General features: G+C 39.1%; 1 long non-coding RNA gene across 3 annotated transcripts in view; it reads right to left on the bottom strand.

The window, feature by feature from the left end:
• Positions 1-7637: 7637 nt before the first annotated feature.
• LOC132899353 (uncharacterized) overlaps positions 7638-21134 on the bottom strand; it is a 33294-nt gene continuing 19797 nt past the window's right edge. Inside the window, exons 1-4 of one of the 3 annotated variants that reach the window (XR_009656681.1) lie at positions 11873-19233; positions 11578-11737; positions 11340-11403; positions 7638-8947 (exon numbers count right to left, since the gene is read on the bottom strand). This is a non-coding gene — a long non-coding RNA (uncharacterized LOC132899353). Of the gene's footprint in view, positions 8948-11339; positions 11404-11577; positions 19234-21134 lie in introns of those variants that run through there. The other 2 variants (XR_009656680.1, XR_009656679.1) reach the window with 2 other exon arrangements.

Raw genomic sequence — 21134 nt, 5'->3', positions numbered from 1 at the left:
ACCCACTTACTTGGAGCACTTACTGAAGTTTGTCATAATAAAATGAATCAGTGCACAATGTTCTATGAAGCTTTTATTGCCTCTGCCAAGGAGGTTGTGTTTTCGGTGTGGTTTGTTTGTTTGTCTGACTGTAAGCAAGATTGTGCAAAACCTACCAACCCGACTTCCATGAAACTTGGTGGAAGGGTGTAGCATATGGGCCAAGTAAGAACCCGTTATATTCTGGAGCAGACCTGAGTCACGTAGTGGAGCCATGAATTTAGTTTCCCTTTTGTTAATGTTGTGACATACGGCATTAAGCCTTGGCGGAAGTTGGCGCTCAGTAATGCCATACATCTTACAATACAGTGGATGGCAGTAAAGGTCAATGTTAACAAAACATAACCAGTGTAGAAATACGATCACAATCCACATTCACAGGTATAGTATTCCTCTGGGATACATGTGTAGGTACATAATTCTTTTAGTTTTGCAAATATATCCAGACATATAAAGTGGTTGTGGTGGACATAATTCAAAGATCTCTGTCAAGAACACTTTCAACCACTTGGTAGCCGAAACTCAGATCTACACATCAGTATAGAAATGGCACTGATTGGTCATTCTAGATATTCTAGCTCACATGGCCATACTGAAACCACATACCTGGAAGTATTTTTTCCCATCCTAATCTGATTTTTATCATGAATATGTCAACAAGACCTCAAAAAATGATGTAAGTTTTGCAAGAAGTTAATGGCAACAGTGACTAAGACTGTTTAATATTTTGTGTGGTGGCACAGTGGCACAGTATGTCACATCATCTCCTCACATCTCCAGAATTCCTGGTTCAACCCTGAGCTCGGGTTACTGTCTGTGTGGAGTTTCACATGTTCTCCCATATCCATGTGGGTTTTCTCCGGCTTCTCCTGTTTCCTTCAATCTCACAAAAACATGAAGATATGGTGAATGGGTAAGATAAATTGCCCTTAGATGTAATGTAAATGTGTGTATGTTGGACACTGCGATAGATTGGTGTCCCATCCATGCTGTATTCTGACCTCATGCCTTGTGTTCCTGGCATAGACTCCAGATCCACCGTGCTCCTTACTAGGAGAAAGAACTTGGTGAAGATGAATGAATGAGCACTTTGAGCTGCAGTGTAATTAGATGAAAAGTGGTACAGAAATTTATAAGAAAGTTATTATAAATCCTTTTTCTTGTTAGCTCTCTAATTATGGCTGCAAAGTTAGAATTGGACTTTTGTGTCTTTTTTCTGTCAGGGCCATGTCATTAGCAGAAGCTTCCCACCATTACACAGTAAGAAAAGTGAAGTTAAAGTATAATGAGACAGCAGCAGTGGTCCGATCTCAGTGCCCACACAGGGTCAGACATGGGTGAACACACACATCTCCACCTCATCTCTCTCTCTCTCTCTCTCTCTCTCTCTCACTCACACACACACACACACACACACACAGAGAGAGCCTCAAAGCACAAATTCATCTAAATGCCTCACTGACATGCTAAAACTGTCTTCTCATGTCTGAGGTGGAGCTGATGTGGAAAACTTGATAAATTCTACACTAATTTGTTTAATTCTCAGGAAATATAGTGTTAAATGTGTGTATGAGTGTATATTAGAAATCTTTTGAAATGAATGTAAAGTTTAAATGTAAAACTGCAGGCTGTAAATGGGATAAAGCTCTCAAACAACAGATGAACTCACACTTCTGAGAATGCACCAGTGGGTGTGGCCTATTATTTGAATAACCAGCTCTCTGTCTGAAATGCCACCAACAACAGAAAATCAGAACTCTCCTTGTTAGGTCAGCTTTTATTTGCTAGGTTCCCTGTTAGCTGTTTGATTATCTTTCATTCACTTGGTTGACTTTCTCTTGCTGAGTTAGCTTTCATTCACTAGGCAAGCTTTTAGCTGCCAGGTTACTTTCATTTGCTAGGTTAGCTTTCAACCGCTACATTAGCTTTCAGTCGCAAGTTTAGCTTTTTCTCGCTGGGTTAGCTTTCATTCACCAGATTAGCTTTCAGCTGCTATGTTTGCTTTCAGTCATTATGCTGACTTTCTCTCAGTAGTTTAGCTTTCATTCACCAGGTTAGCTTTTAGCTGCTAGGTTACTTTCATTTGCTAGGTTAGCTTTCAACCACTACATTAGCTTTCAGTCACAAGTTTAGCTTTCTCTTGCTGGGTTAGCTTTCAGCTGCTATGGTATGTTTGCTTTCAGTCATTCGGTTAACTTTCTCTCAGTAGTTTAGCTTTCATTCACCAGGTTAGCTTTTATCTGCTAGGTTACTTTCATTTGCTAGGTTAGCTTTCAACCACTACATTAGCTTTCAGCCACTTGGTTACTTTCATTTGCTAGATTAGCTTTCAACCACTACATTAGCTTTCAGTCGCTAGTTTAGCTTTCTCTCGCTGGGTTAGCTTTCATTCACCAGATTAGCTTTTAGCTGCTAGGTTACTTTCATTTGCTAGGTTAGCTTTCAACCACTACATTAGCTTTCAGTCACAAGTTTAGCTTTCTATCGCTGGGTTAGCTTTCAGCTGCTATGGTATGTTTGCTTTCAGTCATTCGGTTAACTTTCTCTCAGTAGTTTAGCTTTTATTTACCAGGTTAGCTTTTAGCTGCCAGGTTACTTTCATTTGCAAGGTTAGCTTTCAACCACTGCATTAGCTTTCAGCCACTTGGTTACTTTCATTTGCTAGATTAGCTTTCAACCACTACATTAGCTTTCAGTCACAAGTTTAGCTTTCTCTTGCTGGGTTAGCTTTCATTCACCAGATTAGCTTTCAGCTGCTATGTTTGCTTTCAGTCATTCGGTTAACTTTCTCGCAGTAGTTTAGCTTTTATTTACCAGGTTAGCTTGTAGTCACAAGATTAGCTTTTACTCACTAAGTTAACTTTCTCGTACTAATTTAGTTTTCGATTGTTAGGTTTGTTTTCTCTTGCTAGGTTAGCTTTCACTCATGTATGTATTATCCATGTATCAATGTAAAAAACACAGACAAACCAAAAACATGTTAAAATAGTTCTGTCTGTGTTTTTCCTCAGTGGGATTTTTCTCATGGTTAAGGTTTCTGTTCAGCACACACTAATATTTCTTCTTATTAAAATTATTATACAGTTATTTTATAATTTTCTTATAAGATATAGTCTGTGAGGAAAAACCCTTCAAATTGTTTCGGTCATGTAATAGGAATTAGTTTAATGGTGTCCATGAGATTCCGGTAGGTTTCCATTGGTAACTATTAAACATGACTAGACCTTCTTTCCTGGATAGATGAGCACCATCAGAATGAAATGAAACCACCAGAATAAAGGCCTCTGCATGCTCTTGCGACAAGGCTTTCGCAGATAGCTTTTCGCAGACAGTTGTAATTTATCGTTGAGCGGGGAGTAATAGGAGTGCGCAATGTTATTCACCGCTACAACGCAAGGGGGCGCAAAATCGCGAAATCGCTAGGAGTAGTTGGTGGGTGTGGTTAGTGGAGTGTTTATCCTCCGGTTACTTATAATGACTAGAACTGGAGTCGTATAGATGTACGTACTTCCTCACTTCCTCGATCAACCGCTCTTCGTGCTGCTCCATCTTCGCTCGTGTTTTTAAAAATGGCGGTAGTGAAAACAAACCAAACCGGGAAAGTAGGGAAGCGGAAGTGCGTGTACAGCGGATGTAGAGTGGACCAATCAGAGCCCTCTTGTCTGCGACGCTGTCTGCGAGGCTTCTGCGGTGGTCACAATTTTGGGGAGGTGCGCGCAGAGCATCTGCGAAGGTGGGGGGGCTACGCAGACGCTATCTGCGACACGGTCTGCGAGGACTGGGTTGTCAGCATAAATTGGCCTTAAGCCATCAAGAACCTAGGGTTAGGAGCAACACCCCATTAAACAGCCATTGGAGACCATCAGTAACACATTACAGATTTCTAGTGGTTCCTAATGAAAGAAGGTTCTAGAAGGTTCTGCTGGTGTTTAATAGTACTCAAAAAATCTCGACAGAAACCTGATGGAAACCATTACAGATTTTCCGAATGGGTTTAGTTGCCTAGCAACAGCATTCATCTGGCTTTAAATACTTTTAAAGTATTGAAACAGTGAGTTCCATCAAAGTGTGTGTAGTGTTGCATCAATAGTGCAGGATGATATCACTAAATAATAAATGGTTCAGGTTTGGTGAGGGGTGGGGATGGTCAGATGAAGGGCAGGGCCAGCACATCAAGGCACTATGGTCATATCAAATACAACAACATATTGCACATTTTACATGAGATTAGGTCATGAGCTCAGTCTTTGTTATACACCAAGTGTGTCTGTGCTTGTTTCTCTCTCTCTCTCTCTCTCTCTCTCTCTCACACACACACACACACACACACACACTGATTTGACCTTTTACTGACATCAGATTTATGGTAGTGAGCGATTTTAAGAGCCGGCTGCACTTTAACGATCCTGTGTGGACAAATTTTGATATTTAAAACCCAATTTAATGCATTCCAAGGAAACATCTTCATAAATGAAATAAATCAGACAAAAGAATCAAAAGTAAAAAGACTCCAGTATACATGTGGTGTGCATTTTAATTTAAATTTCTTTTTTTCTGAAGTCCTGATGTATAATTAATCATGATAACAAATAAAAATACATTTTATTTAGATAGAAATGTCTGTTTTGACAATAAAAGTTAATTACATGAAATAATTATGAGAAAGTTTGCCCAGTGGCTGACGGGGGTCTTTCTGTGTGGAGTTTGCATGTTCTCCCCGTATCTGTGTGGGTTTCCTCTGGGTGCTCCGGTTTCCCCCACAGTCCAAAGACATGCAGGTTAGGTTAACTGGTAGCTCTAAATTGACCGTAGGTGTGAATGTGAGTGTGAACGGTTGTTTGTCTCTATGTATCAGCCTTGTGATGATCTGGCGACTTGTCCAGGCTGTACCCCGCCTTTCGCCCGTAGTCAGCTGGGATAAGCTCCAGCTTGCCCGCAACCCTGTAGAACAGGATAAGTGGCTACAGATAATGGATGGATGGATGGATGGAAATATGAGAAAGCATTCACAAAATAGTCTTTAATTATTAAATAATAACTACAGAGATACAAAAAGTAATGAAACCAATTAAATCTCTACTCAGTCAAAATTACAAATAGCCCAGGCTAAATAAAGTACTTAAAAAGTTATTGATTCATGTAAATGGTAATGAGCTCATCTCATCTTATCATCAAATCAACAGTAAACAATTATTTCTAAAGAATTTAGATTTTAACAGGATATTTTGAGACAAGCCCTGTGATGACCTGGCGACTTGTCCAGTGTGTACCCCGCCTTTCACCCGTAGTCAGCTGGGATAGGCTCCAGCTTGCCCGCGACCCTGTAGAACAGGATAAAGCGGCTAGAGATAATGAGATGAGATGAGATTTTGAGGCAAAAACACTGTAACCTGTGTCAGAAATAAACCCTGAATCCACCACATGTTCATTTTATTTTTGAGCAAAACCTGTTAGCATTAAGATAAATAAAGATGAATGAGTGAATGATGCAGAGAATAAGGCACCTGGAGAGTTTTGTGAAGGAATTTAAGCACAAATAATCAGTAAATGAGCAGTGAGTAAACAAAGCACCGTAGTACTAAAGGGTCTGTAAATATTTAGGCTGTGAAGTGCACTTGGCTGAGGGGGCAGGGAGCATTTTAAAGATTTTTTTTTTCACCATAGTTCCCCTCCTCACCATAATGACCTGTCAGAAGTACTTCCTTTATAAAAATATGTCCGTCTCTTAACGTAAAGGGCACCTCCTTTTAAAAAAGTTTTAAACAGGGCAGGAGGGATGAAAGGTCAAAGGTTAAATGGTGCTCTTACAATTGATGACAGGTTGGAGAACTTGGGAAAGAAAAAGAAGAACACAGAGGTCAGGTGTAGAAATAAAGAAATAAAGGTATATATTTTACAACAATTTAATATAAACTGTTATTTTTACTTAATGGGATAATAAATCATTTGAGATCAAGTGTTTAATTTTTCTGGTAAATTATCTAAATAATAATCTTTATTATTAATAATATATTAATGGTAATGATGACTTATAATCATTGATCATTACTGGAATAATGACTCTTTATAAGATATAACATTTTAATAATTCATAGTTTAGTTTAGAAATAGTTAATTTGTTGAGAATTATAACAATTGGTTTTATCTGAAAATTAAAATCTTAAAAAATGCCCATTTAAATTAATTAATTAATGAAATGATCACATATTAATACACTGTTATAATCAGTAATATATTTTTATTTCAATATATTCATAACTAATGATTTAATGAATAACAATTTATTTAATAATTAATTATTTATAGTATTTATTAATTTAAGTATAATCTATCCAAATGATAAGATATCCATCCATCCATTATCTGTAGCCACTTATCCCATGCAGAGTCGCAGGCAAGCTGGAGCCTATCCCAGCTGACTACGGGCGAAAGGCGGGGTACACCCTGGACAAGTCGCCAGGTCATCACAGGGCTGACACATAGACAAAAAAACATTCGCACTCACATTCACACCTACGGTCAATTTAGAGTCACCTAACCTGCATGTCTTTGGACTGTGGGGGAAACCGGAGCACCCGGAGGAAACCCATGCAGACACGGGGAGAACATGCAAACTCCGCACAGAAAGGCCCTCGCCGGCCACGGGGTTCGAACCCGGACCTTCTTGCTGTGAGGCAACAGTGCTAACTTGCAAAAATACAAATGTAACAGAAATGTCTCATCTGTAAACTATAAAAAGCTTTAAATGTGATATATTCAAAAACCCATGTGACTATACTCCTACTGATTATGTGATGAATATTGCTTGTTAATTAATTATATATTGATAATCAGGGATGATAAGGGATACAGAAGGTTTTATAAAAGTAATAGTTCAAATAACTACAGTGTAACAATTAACATAAAACAAATACATTTTTAAATATATGTATGTGACAAGGTGTAAGATACAGTGTGTGTGTGTGTGTGTGTGTGTGCGCGCGCGCTGTCAGAGAACATGAAAAAATGATAAAAGATTCACAAAATGTAGAAAATGTCGGAATGTTTTTCTTTGCTGACCTCATTCTGACTCCCGCATGTCATCAGTCACTTACACTGAGACTGCACACCGGCCAAAACATCATCAATAACACACACACGCATGCACACACACACTGAGAGAGAGAGAGAGAGAGAGAGAGAGAGAGAGATTTCTCTCAAGTTCCATTTCTGGTGCTATTTTTAAGAGTTATAATTTCAGAGAGAAAGACACATTAATCACTGCTGCTGCTACACACACACACACACACACACACATTTCTGATTCTGATTCACGTTTGGTGAATCAGAATCGTTTCAGAATATTGTGGGTTTAAATCTCTGAGTAAAACTGTCTCCATAGTAATAAAAGTTTTAACACACTAATTTTGACCTTGTGAGGTATTTTGTCTCGACTCCATGAGGAAAATATATGTAATTTTTATTTTATTTTATAATGATTATTATTTTATTTTTTAAATAAATTTTAAGTTAGTTACTGAGCTTAGAGTAATGGGTTCAGTGTAGGCATAGGATTACATTTACTCACTGGACTGATATTTTGTATCCAAGGAAGACAATTCCATTCTGCTCTTTTATACAAATTAAAATGTAAACATATGATAAATTGGAAAGACAGAAACAGAAAATTCCAGAAAATGAACATCAAGATCAACATCAACATCAATCTCTCACAACATTGCACTGGTTTTTCACCTCTTCATTTCCCCCCTTTTTTTTTTTTACCATAATCACTTTTACATTATCTTCTGGATTATGACAGGACTATCACTGAAATACAAGTTCATTCTGCTCATCCGCATTGGCAGGATCAGCTCCACCCTCACAGTTTAGGAATTCTGCAGAGAGGAACTTTTAGTGCCACTTAAGAGACCTTTCAGAGGTAAGATACACTTCTTTCTGATTTCAGTCCTGTGAGAGAGTGACTGTGTCAGTAATTAATCATTCACTCACTCCTTCACTATTCAGCATAGTGCACAATGTAGGGCACAGCAATGAGGGACCGAATTCATACAGCTTACTGAGAGCTACAGACAAACCTTATCCTGCTGTTACATAAGCAATCTAAATGTCACAAGTGTTACAAATAGTTACAAATGTTACAAATTATGTTACAAATTATGTTACAAATTTCTACAAATTATGTCACACATAGCTACAAACACTATGGATTGTGTTACAAATTGCAATACAGGTGCTACGTTCTGCTGGAAAAGGAAATCGGCATCTCCATAAAGCTTGTCTGAAGATGGAAGCATGAAGTGCTCTAAAATCTCCTGGTAGATGGCTGCATTGACTTTGGACTTGGAAAAGCATAGTGGACCAACACCAGCAGATGATATGGCACCTGAAATCATCACAGACTGCAGAAACTTTACACCAGACTTCAAACACCTTGGATTCTGTGTTTCTCCATGCTTCCTCCAGGCTCTAGGACCCTGATTTCCAAATGAACTGCAAAATTTACTTTCATCTGAAAAGAGGACTTTGGACCACTGAGCAACAGCCCAGTTCTTTCTCTCCTTAGCCCAGGTAAGATGCTTATGACGTTGTCTCTGGTTCAGGAGTGGCTTGATATTAGGAATGTGACAGTTGTAGCCCCTTTCCTGAAGATGTCTGTCTGTGCATGGTGGCTCTTGATGCACTCACACCAGCCTCAGTCCACTCCTTGTGAAGCTCTCCCAAGTTCTTGAATCAACTTTTCTTGACAAGGCTGCGGTCATCCCTGTTGCTTGTGCACCTTTTCCAGCCAGCCTTTTCAGCAATGACCTTCTGTGGCTTACCCTCCTCGTGGAGGGTGTCGATGATCATCTTCTGGACAACTGTCAAGTCAGCAGTCTTTTCCATGATTGTGGTTGCGTGTACTGAACTAGACCGAGAGATATACAGTATTTATATTGTTTGAATAGTAATTGGCAGCACAGTGGTGTAGTGGTTAGCGCTGTCGCCTCACAGCAAGAAGGTCCGGGTTTGAGCCCCGTGGTCGGCGAGGGCCTTTCTGTGTGGAGTTTGCATGTTCTCCCCGTGTCCGCGTGGGTTTCCTCCGGGTGCTCCAGTTTCCCCCACAGTCCAAAGACATGCAGGTTAGGTTAACTGGTGACTCTAAATTGACTGTAGGTGTGAATGTGAGTGTGAATGGTTGTCTGTGTCTATGTGTCAGCCCTGTGATGACCTGGCGACTTGTCCAGGGTGTACCCCGCCTTTCGCCCATAGTCAACTGGGATAGGCTCCAGCTTGCCTACGACTCTGTAGAACAGGATAAAGCGGCTAGAGATAATGAGATGAGATGAGATGAATAGTAATTTACTCAAACTCGAAATGAAATAGTCTAATATTTTGAGAGTTTTTTAATGCTGTTGGCCATAATTATCAAAACTAAAATAGAAAAAATGTTTGAAACATTTTAGTTTATGTGTAATGAGTCTATATTTAGGGGTGGCACGGTGGTGTAGTGGTTAGCGCTGTCGCCTCACAGCAAGAAGGTCCGGGTTCGAGCCCCGTGGCCGGCGAGGGCCTTTCTGTGTGGAGTTTGCATGTTCTCCCCGTGTCCGCTTGGGTTTCCTCCGGGTGCTCCGGTTTCCCCCAAAGACATGCAGGTTAGGTTAACTGGTGACTCTAAATTGACCGTAAGTGTGAATGGTTGTCTGTGTCTTTGTGTCAGCCCTGTGATGACCTGGTGACTTGTCCAGGGTGTACCCCGCCTTTCGCCCGTAGTCAGCTGGGATAGGCTCCAGCTTGCCTGCGACCCTGTATAACAGGATAAAGCGGCTAGAGATAATGAGATGAGTCTATATTTAATAAATATATTACCGTACATTTTCACTTTCTTAAATAACTGATGAAAATATTTAACTTTTTCATGATATTCTAATTTTTTGAGATGCACCTATACATTAAATGCTCTAATAATCTATATCAGCTATACAGTGGATTTATTACAATAGCACATTCTCAGGTTAACCAGTGTATTTTCTCTGCAAGCATTAGGTTATGTTAGTGTGATAGACTCGCACAGCTCGTATTGTAGCAGAGTAGACTGAATTTCTGAGTATGTGTAAAACGATTGGTCTTTGTGTTATATATACAAATTCAGACTTACTAAGATTTCCATATGTTAAGCTACAACCAGACATGAGCTCACTTTATTCTTCTTTTAATCCACATTTCAGGATTTAATGTTCAGCCTTTGAGAGTAACAGTAATGTGATATTCCTGATAACCTTTTCACCTCTCAAGCCTCGAGGCCCCGATGTCAGAGAGCATGTAAATGTGTTTTATGGCTTCATAAAGCTTTGAGGAGGTTGAGACATAAACCCGGCTTCCCTGCAGCCTTTTATTACACGATGAGCCACATGTTTAAAACTCTTAAGCGCTGCGACAGTAAACGCAGGGGTGCAGTAATGCACTGACCCACCGCAACAAACCAACACTGCCCATAAATATTGCTCTCATAAAGCCGTGTCGGGTTTCAGAGCCATTCGTTCTCGCTAACCTCGGCTCAGCCATTGTTCAGTTTTTCACATTCATATGAGCGTTATTAGCATGAACACACCAATATACAATAAAATACCTTTTCTTTAAACTCTTTAAATCACAACCTAGTGAAAATTTGGACACAATAAAGCTAAAATACCGAGAACTGAAACTTGTGCTGGAGGAGAAAAAAAAATATCAGTTTTTATAGAAAATTACATACACTTTAAAAACATCAAGGGACTATAGTGGAAATAAACATGAATATTATCAATAACAGTTCAATAAATGGGATTTTATTGATATATTATTGAACTGTTATTGATATATATTAGTATATATAAACCTACAATCATCTTCTTCTGGCTGCTCCTGTTAGGAGCCACCACAGCGTATCATCATGAGCTGCATATCTGATTTGGCATAGGTTTTTACAGTGGATGCCCTTCCTGACACAACCCTCCTCAAACTATCTGGGCTTGGGACCGGCACTAAGTATGCACTGGCTTGTGCAACCCCAATGGCTGGGTATTTTTACCTAATCTGAATGTCTTTAGACTATGGGAGGAAACCAGAGCACCCAGAGGAAACCCATGCAGACCTGGGCAGAACATGTAAACTCCACACAGAAAGGCCCCCATCGGCCATGAGGTTTGAACCCATAACCTTCTTGCTGTGAGGTGACAGTGCTAACCACTGCACCACCATGCCACCAACATAAACCTTCGATATTTTTGATCACGTCATAGTTATTTATATTTATTCTAATATACTGATCATGATAGTACCTGTCTGTATGCAGGGGACAGACAGATGTGTGAGCAGTAGTTGCAGCAAAACTGGCAAATAAATCTAAATAGGTAATCAAAGGCAGAATCATGAAATAGGCAATGGTCAGGCGAGGCACAAACAGGTTATCAAAGGCAATAAGCAGTAATCAAAGAACAAACTGGGACAATAACCAACTAAAGAGCATGAATCAACAAAGGCATGGTAAGATCAGGTACAAGAACACTGAGTGCTTACTTTGCAAAGTCTTTGTGAGAGTGCTTATATGCAGAGTGGTGATGAGGCTGCGATCAAGAACAGGTGTGTGTGTGACAATCAGTACTCTGGAGATTGACAGCAGTGAGGTGCAGCATGGTTGTTGTAGTCCGCGGCTGCCATGCTTGAAGGCTGCTGTGAACTAAGAGCAGGTGCAGATGCGACAGTACCTAATTTTAATAGCACTTTGGTTTAATATTAAGTAGACATTTTGAATATTTTATTATACTACATTTAATACATTATAAATCCTCTGGAAAAAGAGTCTTTTGTACACCTGAAATGTCTAGTAGCAGCAGCAGCAGTAAGTAGTAGTAGTAGTAGTCGTAATCAGTGGTGAACCATTACTATTAGAACTGGGACTTCAGCTCAGCCCAAACTTAGCCAGACACACCAGTAAAGCAACAAGACAAAGGATTTTGCAAGGGATTAGCAGCAGGCTGCCAGGTAGCTCCGTTGAATGTAGTTGTTGCTGTTGGTTTTAAAAGTAAGTAAGTAAATTACACAGGGAAATCAATATTTAAGTCTGAGTGAAAAACACTGTGGCGAGTGTGTGTAGAAGAAGAGTCTGGAGACAGAAATCTTAGTTTCTCAGTTGTTAGCCTGTGCTACTTGCTCTCGATAACACTAGCTTGACTGCTTTATTAGCATTCACTAACACCACTGATGAACACTGCACCAGCTGGAAGGTTACTTCACTGCAGCGCTGACAGCACTGATTCATGGTTAAGCTCACGTTAGCCTTTGAAAAGGCCTAGGGCAATAAATTGTTGGTCCCTCCCACTATACAGTAAATCAAAATCTTATTGGTTAATTCATCTGTCACTTCCTACATAAACATACTCTGCTATGGTCTTTTGTCCTGGCAATGAAGTCCTAACCAATGAGTGAGCAGCTCTAAACTCTTCTCAGCCTAGAGACGGCAAACAAATAAATCTCATTGGATAACTCTATTTAAATGTTTTCAGGACAGTAACCTTTCATTTCTGAAGCAAATTTGATAGAAAATGAGGCCAGGTTTGAATTAGAAGACAATAATTATAATGAAATTATGACAGAGTGAAATAAATTAAATATAACATTTGAAATGCTGATATGTTTGGGCCTTCTCTGAAGGCCTAGAAGGCCCTGACGGTTCACCTCTGGTCGTAATAGTAGCAGAACTAGCAGTAGCAGCAGTAATAGTAATATTAGTATTAATAGTAGCAGTAATAGCAGTAGTAATAGAAGTAGTAGTAGTTGTAAAAGTTATCGTAATAATTGTAGTAGTAATAGTCATACTAGTAATGATAATACATAGTAGTATTTTTAGTACTATTAACAATAACTGGCATGGCTCATGACTAGGAACTTAGTAAAAGTGTGCTTTAATTTCCTCTACAATTTTATGATCTCTGTGTGTTTAAGAATACTTATTTAGATGATATTTTCTCTCAGTCAGTGTACAGAATGTTCCAGATGCTGCTCTGGAATCACTGTCAAGGTTTAATGAGGAGAATTTTAAACATGAGCAGATCAGAGTATTCCTGTAGTACACACACACACACACACACACACACACACACACACACACACACACACACTTCAATCAGAGGTTTATTGTGGGGGGAAAAACATGATGAGTAAACATTAACCATGTAGATGAACAGAACACATTTAGACGAATAGAAAAGTCTCAAATTTGTCACACACACTTCAAAGTGGAACTTTGAAATGTCGAAGTGTGCTAATGAGCTGTGTGTGTGTGTGTGTGTGTGTGTGTGTGTGTGTGTGTGTGTGTGTGTGTGTGTGTGTGTGTGTAAAATTGTGGATGTTTGTCGTCTATTCAAATCCCAATGATGCCACAGCCATCCGTTAAAAAAAATTAGCCTGTGCTCTTGGAGAGGGAGGGATGGGATATTCTCTCTTCCCTGTCAATTACAGTTACGCTAGCCAATCATGGGTGTCTCTGATATCAGGCATACGGAAATGGGCGGATAGCATTTTCTTCCAAGTATTCTGTGCTGCCCTTTAACATTGCATAAGTGAGAAGATGTGGTCGGTTGGTGTCATGTGCCTCAGAGGAAGCATGTGATAGCCGCCACCCTCCCTGGTTGGTCATGTGATAGCTGTCATGTGATAAGGGAGAGCTATGTGGTGGGTGGGAATTGGCCATGACTAAATTTGGATGAAAAAAAGTGTGTGTGTGTGTGTGTGTGTGTGTGTGTGTGTGTGTGTGTGTGTGTGTGCTAATCAGGATGTATGATTAGTGAGTGAAAGCGAGTAGAGTTTATAATTAATGAAGATGAATAATATCAATGAAGATGTTTCTCCTCACAACTGAGGCTCTTCATTGGTTCTTCTGAAGCTGAAACATAAATCAGAACTTGATCTTGTCCTAATGTCCTAATGAAGATTCCATTCCTGCAGTGTGTGTGTGTGTGTGTGTGTGTGTGTGTCTGTGAGAGAGAGAGAGAGAGAGAGAGAGAGAGAGAGAGAGAGAGAGAGAGAGACATAAAACATCTCCATCTCCTGTGTGATTAAGTGGATGTGTTTTGTGTTGGAATGTTCTCACGGGGTGGAGAGGAACACCATCCCTGCAGATCCGGATGGAAATTTACTCCCAGACGAACACCTGTATCAGAGGGAATTACTTCAGCCAGCCATGAAGAACTAATCCTGAGTGATTAGAGCATCAGAGAAGTAGGAACACTGTGGCATAATGAGCTTCAGAGTGTGAGGCACAGAGTTTAATTCACACTGTAGAAGGCTGAGAGATAAAAACTCTCTCTGTGTGTGTGTGTGTGTGTGTGTGTGTGTGTGTGTGTGTGTGTGTGTGTGTGTGTGCGCGTGCAATGGGTGGTTCTACAGGAAATGGGCACAAAGTTCTAAGAAGTTTCAGAAGCTTTTAGCAAGAGTGCACTGCAGAGATTAAAAAAGATGGAGGGTTAAAACCTTTAGTAGTTATATCTCTTTACTAATTGACAGTATACAGCCAAAATATAATGTATTTCTTATGTTTAAAACCATTTTTGGATTATTACCATTTTTGGATTATCCATCCATCCATTATCTGTAGCCGCTTATCCTGTGCAGGGTTACAGGCAAGCTGGAGCCTATCCCAGCTGACTATGGGCGAAAGGCGGGGTACACCCTGGACAAGTCGCCAGGTCATCACAGGGCTGACACATAGACACAGACAACCATTCACACTCACATTCACACCTACGGTCAATTTAGAGTCACCAGTTAACCTAACCTAACCTGCATGTCTTTGGACTGTGGGGGAAACTGGAGTACCCGGAGGAAACCCACGCAGACATGGGGAGAACATGCAAACTCCACACAGAAAGGCCCTCGTTGGCTGCTGAGCTCGAGCCCAGGACCTTCTTGCTGTGAGGCGACAGTGCTAACCAACCGCACCACCGTGCCACCTTTTGGATTATTTGATTTACATTTTTAAATTAATGCATATTAGTTATCTGAATTATTAATTATTATGTATGCAACTAAATATTTGTATGTTCGAGGGTTAAAGTGGGGAGTGGAGTTATGATGGGATGTATGGTTAAATGGGCCGGGTTTATATTTATTAAATGTTTGCATGTCAATTATCAAGATATAATAATGGGAAAAATTAGGAGGAAAGAAAAGCGGATAAATTAGAAGGTGTTAGATTAGGGGCAGATTTAGATTGAGGGGTGGGGTTAGAGTGAGGGGTGGGGATTGAGTGAGGGGTGGGGATTGAGTGAGGGGTGGGGGTAGAGTGAGGGCTGGGGATTGAGTGAGGGGTGGGGGTAGAGTGAGGGGTGGGGGTTGATTGAGGGTTGAGTGAGAGGTGGGGGTAGAGTGAAGGGTGGGGTTAATGTGAAGGCCAAGTTTGCACTGAGGGGTGAGGTCAGACTGATAGAGGTGGGGCTAGAGTGAGTGGTGAAGTTATTATTTGAGTTGGGGTCAGAGTGATGAGTTAGATTGAGGGGTGGAGTTAAAATTAGGGATGAAGTTAATAAGGGGTGGGATTAGAGTGATTGGTGCTGTTAAAGTGAGAGGTTGGATTACAATGATGTGTGGGGTTTGAGTGAGGGGTGGGGTTAGAGTGAGGGGTGGTATTAGAGTGAGGGGTGGACTGAATTGGTTTGAGGCCTGTCCTGTGACTGTGTGTGATGACCTGGTTCTCTTTTGATGATGTCTTCCTGTTGTTCCTCTTTGTGATTTTGATCAAAATATTAAAACACAAGCATTAGCATTTTCATTGAATTTCATTCACACAGTGAGAAGTTTGTAGAGGATTGTATATGAGCAGGGCTGTGTGCTAGATGAGGAGTCATTCATTGTGATCACTTAGCATTAGTGAGGAGGGCTGGATGCTGGGGGAGGAGTCACTTGCTTTGAGGAATTATCATAGCGTTAGCTGGAGTAGTCATTAATCAGCGTTGAGCTCCTGCTGATGAATGAACACGAACATAGGAATTAATTAATAACCATGTAAGTTCACTGATAATGACACAGCACTAAAATATTATTGATGACCCAATCAACACACACACACACACACACACACACACACACACACACACACAGAGGGTTGGGTAATTAATTCATTCTGAATTTGTATTTCCTGCATTTATAAATTTCTCTTCCTGTCAGGGCAGGCACACACACACACACACACACACACACACACACACACACACACACACACACACACACAGAGGGTTGGGTAATTAATTAATTCTGAATTTGTATTTCATGCATTTCTAAATTTCTCTTCCTGTCAGGGAACACACACACACACACACACACACACACACACACAGGGTTGGGTAATTAATTAATTCTGCATTTGTATTTCCTGCATTTCTAAATTTCTCTTCCTGTCAGAGGACACATACACCCCTCACCTGTGCTCATTACTTTATGATTTATAATTAATCTTAAGAAAAGTTCATTTTAATTCGCCTAATTTTAACTCCTCCCCTTTTAAAACATCCCCCATATTCTAACCCTGCCCCTCTTCTTAAACCTCTTACTCTGCCCCTCACACTAATCAGTTAATACTGTTATTATTACTACATTATTTATTTTTCTTTCTGTTGCCATTTCTATCTATCTATCTATCTATCTATCTATCTATCTATCTATCTATCTATCTATCTATCTATCTGTCTGTCTGTCTGTCTGTCTGTCTGTCTGTCTGTCTGTCTGTCTGTCTGTCTGATAATGCTGCTGTAAGAGAATCCTGGGCACTCAATTATACACTTCATCCCTCCATCTTGTAGGAGTTATTTTCTCATCTCATCTCGGTCATCATGGTGAAGGTTTTCTTCAGATCAGAAATCTCAAAATAATCTGCATTGGGGCAAAAGGTACGAGATGCCGTGAGGAAACGCTGACACAAGGCCGAGAGACATCAGGAAGAGGCACTGCAGGGCTGCACAGCCTCCACACAGAATTTTTTTTTAAAAATGCTGAGAATAAAATAGAAAGTGTATAAATAGAAGAGAAAGTAATTGTGAGCAGACCAAAAACTGCAGTTATATTGCATTTATATTCACACACTATATTAATACACTGTGTTACTGTACATACATATACAGTACCAGTCAAAAGTTTGGACACCCCTACTCATTCATAGGTCTTTCTGTATTTTGACTATTTTCTACATTGTAGAGCAATACTGAAGACATCAATACTATGAAATAACACATGAAACATAGATGGAATTATGTGATAAACAGAAAAGTATAAAAAAGAGACAAAATATGTAAAATATTAGATTCTTCAAAGTATCCAGTGTTTACCTCGATGATGCTTTGCACACTATTGGCATTATCTTAACCAGCTTCATGAGGTAATCACCTGGAATGCTTTTCAATTAACAGGTGTGTCTCGTCAAAAGTTAATTAGTTGCTTTCTTAATTTCTTGCATTTGAGATCAAACAGTATAATAATAATAATAATAATAATAATAATAATAATAATACAGTAAATAGCTCTATTCCACAGCTGTAGTAATCCATATTATGTCAAGAACCGCTCAACTAAGTAAAGAGAAACGACATCCATCATTACTTTAAGATATGAAGTGTCTTTTAATTCATAAAAAATAAAGAAAAAACATCGAATTAGAAGGTGTGTTCAAACTTTTGACTGGTACTGTATATTGTGATTGATCAGAAGGTGCTGAATTTTCTATAATAGCAGTTCTCACAGTAGTGCGGCTGCAAGTCCCATGTTTATATTAATGCACTTTGTCTAATATGTTATCATTTCTATAGTAACAGCACATTCACATGGACTTGTGCTGGGGGCAGCCGATGTAAACGGATTAAGAATATGTGTAATTGTTGATGTGGTGAAGTTTTCTGTAAGGAGAGGTTTAGTTAGCATTTATGGAAGGAGTCTCCAGTGTCAACACTTTGTAACATTCAGAGGTAAAGCTACAACTAAGTTTTCTGACATCTTCAGGACAGAGGATTTTACATTTTGTGGTTTCTCAGTAACAGGACAAACTAGTTTGTTGTTGTTGTTGTTGTTGCTGACTTATAAACTTCAAGAGAGAGACAAAAAAGAAGCTGGTAGGGGAACGGCTGTTTATCATTGCTATAACACAAGTGAGAACAGGAACTAAATTGTTTCACTAAATTAAACTATAAATAGATAAAAAATTATGATATGTCATTATTTCAAATACATAAATTAGAAAATCATTGTAATGTAAAATATAACTGTTTGTAAATTGCTGTGGTATGAGGAATAGCATACTTGGGGATGTGCTTTTATAGGAAAATCATCACAAAGTGACTGTTCTTAATGCACTTGTCTGACTTTCTTTGTCTCTTCAGCTGAAAAGAAGTGATCCATCTGTCACTCGTTTATGTCCTCAATCTCTCTCAACAATGACTGTCCTTGTTTGGACAGGTGTGTGTGTGTGTGTGTGTGTGTGTGTGTGTGTGTGTGTGTGTGTGTGTGTGTGTGTAGGGAGTGGTGGCTGAAGGATTAGCTCTCTCTCTGTTTGTCAGACATTGTGGTCACTAAGAGTCTCTTTAGAAGCTATTCTCAGTACCCGTGTTTGTAAAAACAGGTTAAAAGGTGACCATCAAAGCTTAAGAAAACAAAAAAATCTCTCTCTCTCACACACACACACACACACTTCTGAATCTCAGGGACATCTGAGAGACATGCTCATGTTCAATGTATGGCATCTACTTCTTTAGTTTTGGTCTTGTGGTATGTAGCTAATAAGCAGCTAACATAGATATTAAGTACTGGAATATTTGAGCTATCAGTTTTGCATTGTTCATGAATAAATTATCAATTCAAACATGCACAACACAGCACTCTCAATATTCTCTTTTGAGGTCCCTGTAATTCCTGATATATGTTTACACTACTAGGCTAATATAGCTAGCAAGTAATGGAAGCTAGCAACTAGCAGTTTAGCATCATACACTTCTCACAATTTCCCACAAGGTCCTCCTTTAGGCCCACTATAATATTCCTTTTATATCCAGCCACGATGCTGGCTTTCACTTCTGAGCTAATGACTCCACTGCAGGGCTTATGGAGCTAAAAAGTAATGGAAGCTTATTGCAACCTTTTTTTTTTTTAAATCTCACTCACACAACTTGTCCATAAACAGCAAAATAAGTCTGCATTTAAATCATATACCATTCATATGTGAATGATTTTTTCATCTAAATGCTACAGTTAAACCTCAACACTAATGCTGCAGTGTTTAATTTGTTTAATTTGAAGCTCATTAAAAGTATTCACTTTATTTTACAGAGATAGTCAATAAGTAAAGACTCAGACTTTAAGGCTGGTGTGATACGCATTTGTTTCTTTTTCCAAATTTCTTTTCGTGTGGTTAAGTTTAGCGCAGTGCTGCTTTGTATCAAAGCTGCTCCATCAGAAGCGATATGGTGTGTTCTGGTTGGCCTGAGTGGGCATAAATAAAGTGCTGGGAAGAAAAAAAAAATCAGCCACTCAGCATGCAGTGTTACACAAACCCCATGCTGCTAACGCCCCCAAGCACACAGCACACCAGACACGTAGCAGAAGAGTATTAGCAATGAGATTTAGGCATATGAGCAATCCTCAGTTTGTCTCATTCGATTTTTCACACACTGTATGTTTCATTTTGGTCCAGATAGTTGACATGTTATTAGCTTCACATAAAAGCATGTGTTTAACTCCAAAATCATGACTTCTTTTGTGAAAAAGACTGTACTGCTTATTTCTAACAAATAACCAGATTTAAAAAAAACCTGAATATTGACAAACATCCGACATCCATTCGACATCAGCTGGTTAGTTTTAGTTCAATTCTGTGGGTAAACAAATATGGCAATCCTGGGTGATGTTAACACGAGTTAATTTCACAGTCACAGATTAATTTTGATTCACTGTTTTGCAAATGAAGAGCAAACAGTATGGTACAATTCACTGAGTGCACAATATTTAGGACACATAAAGTTTAGTATAAGAGTGTTCGCATTAGCGTAAAACTTCCATAGCAAAGCAAATAGTTTAATGAGTTTTATGTGATTCAGAGAGCTGAAATAAGGCTAACCAGGTCAGTACAGTGTATATGAAATGTTCACGCTAATTGTCTTTATACAGTTTTTGCTAAGTTTTATGTTTGCTAATATGATGCAGTTAGCTGAATTTATTTCTATTACTTGCTAATTTCTCCAGATATTTTAGAGTCTCTCTCAAATCACAGTGATCAAATTCTAAAATGAATGAAAATGTAGACTGAAGGACAGAGATTACAGAAATGCTGTGAGAGTTAAAACAGACCCTGTAATGTGTATCACCTCTGAATGTGTCTCAGAAGTAAAATACTGAGTATTAAAGAGAGTGAGTTATTGGCCAACTCACAGCAACACAACAGATGGACATGGTGAATGAATAGATAGATAGATAGATAGATAGATAGATAGATAGATAGATAGATAGATAGATAGATAGATAGATAGATAGATAGAAGAAAAAAATTGGAGCTTTTCTGATTCACAGTGACTTGGATGTGTCTCTGAAAAGCAGTCTAAGGTCTTCTCGTCCTCCCACTGTCCATCTCCCAGAGCACTGAGTCGAGTCTAAAGATTAAAAATGTACTTGCGTGGGCTTTTTATTCATTTTATTCATTTATGCACTTATAGAATTTCAAAAAGAATGACTCAAACAGTCTCAGTTTAGTTCTGCAGGCTTGTGATTTCTTTCCTGAAATAGAAAGTCAAGCTAATCCATGCCACATTCACAGCGGGAAAACTTGCTGTTATTCTGATTTGTAAATGTTTGCACATTCCTATTTTGTTGCAAGGTAAAAGTTACAATTGCAATATAATGTTAACTAGCATTAGCTTTGTCTGTATTCATGTTAAACATTCAGTTATAATTCATTAGAAGATGTAACATAAACTAAATTGCCTATTTTTGAGACTTAATGTTATTTGTTTATTGCATTTTTTAAATGAATGCACCATTAGCTACAGTCAAGTGCAAAACAAATTGCATATCCTTACAACAAAATATGGAGGATATCTTTGAATCAT

Source organism: Neoarius graeffei, chromosome 15, assembly GCF_027579695.1.
Source record: "Neoarius graeffei isolate fNeoGra1 chromosome 15, fNeoGra1.pri, whole genome shotgun sequence".
NCBI classification, from domain to species: Eukaryota; Metazoa; Chordata; class Actinopteri; order Siluriformes; family Ariidae; genus Neoarius; species Neoarius graeffei.
This window is presented reverse-complemented; position numbering and strand designations above follow the sequence as displayed.